The following is a 2970-nucleotide window of genomic DNA, read 5'->3' on the forward strand; positions in this document are numbered from 1 at the left end:
CGCATTTCGAAAATTTCATTGACCTGAGAACAATATCGACTGTAAGATGCTCTTTTGTTTCCGTAAAACTAATGCATTACTTTCCGGATTCATATACATGTCATCTGCCTCGACGTTGAACAAACTACTTTGAACAAAATCAAACTAAAAAAGAGTCACCCGACACAAACACGTCACGCGGCGTTATTAACGACGTAAATTCCGTTGCTCTACAGCAGATAGTGACGCGTCCTGCGTTGCCATGGCAACGGCACGCAGGGTTAACGCGCTTCAGAGAGAGTTTCGTTCGAGGTTTTTGTTTGGATTTCTCACCGACCTTGACAGAGTCTGTAACTTGTATAAAATCGAGCTCTATAACTCTTAACGGCTTGCTGTTTCGCGGTCTATTTCCGTCCTGTATAGAATTTAAGAGTTTTGTGGCTTTTCACAAATACAAGCACATGTCAAAAGCGCACGCAGATGGCGCGACAAGCAGGATCGATCTTTGCCCTGAGTTATCTTTTCGCTGCTGGGACGTGACACGCTCTTGGAGATCTTCTGAGTTTGACTTCGATTCCCGATCGCACGGCACTACGTCTGCGAGCTTACCTTTAGAACGTTGTCACGTGTTCAAAATATGACGCCATCCTCTATTTCTATGACGTGACACTGCGGGGAGAATGTGGTTACTGAATACTCATATTTCGCATTAAGGCATACTCTTGTTGTAGCCAGCACTGGTTAATTTTATTCTTTTATTAATAATTTGACACGTGACATCACGTTTATAGGGTGGATGCCGTGACAGATGAATTATTAACCCGTTGAGTAAAGAAATAAACAAAAACAAACATGTAAATAAAACACCACCAACTTAGAGACACCGTACAGTAAATAGGAAACAGCGTACCTACATGCTTCTCTCCTTCTCCACAAATCCTCCGACACAAATCCAACCACGACCTAAGCTGGGATGGTGACGTCATCGGGGCTGTGTGACATCACGTGCTGCCGCCATGTTGGGCTCTTGTTTTCATTTTGACGATTTCGTGTGAAACATTGTATTCATGTTTTCGTGCGACGACCACAATTATATTTGTTTAGAATAACCGCTTCGAAATATCAACGTGAATAAAAATAGCGCATTATTTGTCGTATTCGTCTGGAACTACATTTTATCGGCGGAGAGTTCTTCGCGCGTGCGTGCGCTGCGACAAACGTTCAGATCTGAGTTATGTTTGAGTTCGTGCGGTCACGTGATCTCGTGCCACACCCGGGGTGACGTCACGTGCTGCCGCCATGTTGCGCTGGTGTTTCCATCACATAATACAGTTATACCTACATCGCCGCTGTTAGCTGTAGGGGTCTGATGCAGTGCTGGGGGCGACAGAGACCACGTGACGACGGTGACAGTGGTGACGTCACGTTCTCTGCTAAGCAAGTCGAGTGTTGTTGCTAGTCCACTGCACCTCTGCCTGCACTGCACCTCTCCCTGAGGCCTATCCCGTAAAATTTGCCCCAGTAATTACCTACCATGTCCGAAATAGAAGCAGCAGCGGCAGCAATAGTAGCAGCAGTAGCAGCAGTAGCAGTAGAAGTAGCAGCAGCAGCAGCAGCAGCAGCAGCAGCAACAACAACAACAACAACAACAACAACAGCAGCAGCAGCAGCAGCAGTAGCAGCAGCAGCAACAGTAGTAGCAGCAGTAGCAGCTGCACCAGCAGTAACAGCAGCAGTAGCAGTAGAAGCAGAGTCTGTATAAGGAGCCACCAGGTCACGTGCTCCCTAACAAATCAGGATAAAGGATACGGTTTAGGAAGGGCGGAGAATGAGAATGAAAAGCTTTTAGAACGAGAGAAAGAGAGAAAGAGAATCTGCGATCATTCAATGCGCATCACGGCTCCGATGCTCAGTAATGGAACATGGCCCGCCCCCTCACCCCCTACACACACCCACGCGTACACGCACAAACACAGCCACGCACAAACGCACACACGCGCGAACACACACGCATGCGCATGTACACACAACCACGCGTACACGCACACACAAGCACGCACGAACACACACGCACGCACACAATAATAATAACAATTATTATTTATATATTATAATAAACATTATAACTTAACGTGAAAACTTTAAAGAACGAAATAGAAATGAAATAGAATTTACTTTTCCGTCTGGAGTACTTTCCGTTTTAGTTTTTAGAACGTGCTTTTAGAACTCGTCTATCATAGCGGATGTATGACACACGGTGGATAGATTGTTCAGAACCATGGATGGATGTGTTAAATAGAAATATATACAACAATTAAAAGAAGTAAAAATTTAATTAAAATATGTAAATATGTGTCCGTTAATAATATTCACATATTTTAATATTAGAAATTTAAAAAAGATTAATAACGAATAAAATACATAAAATATAATTAATAATAAAATACAAAAAGCAAATGAAAAAAATATGATAAGATGACTTATTAGGTAGAGAAATGGTTATTAAGAAAATGTATTAAGATAAATGATAAACAACAAATAAAATGATATGAATGAATCAGAATGAGGGTTGGCACAACCATTGTTCGAACGAATTCACACTGAGACACCACACAACTCACTAACATAACATAACATCCACGCAACATAAGATCCACAGAGAGAAAGAATTCCAACAACGCATAAACGTTTCGTGTAACCAATTTACATAATTTATTTTTTTACAATAAGACTTCGTCGTCGTCATCGTCATCAGAGGCGTGTACAGAGGTGATAAATACTAGCATATATAGACAACAACTGCGCCATCTACCATCGTAGAAGTGAATCTTAGTCGATGGTAGCATGTATACGTGTGATATACTACAGTCACTGTTCCCTGGCTGACTGAGAGAGCAACACGTAGGCGTGAGATGCACATCACGTCGTGCGAGGAACACGATCACCGATGCACGCTACAGCGCATTACCAGCGGACAAGCACGAGTTATGC

This window comes from Priapulus caudatus, unplaced genomic scaffold (genome assembly GCF_000485595.1).
Source record: "Priapulus caudatus unplaced genomic scaffold, Priapulus_caudatus-5.0.1 Scaffold3099, whole genome shotgun sequence".
NCBI lineage: Eukaryota > Metazoa > Priapulida > Priapulimorpha > Priapulimorphida > Priapulidae > Priapulus > Priapulus caudatus.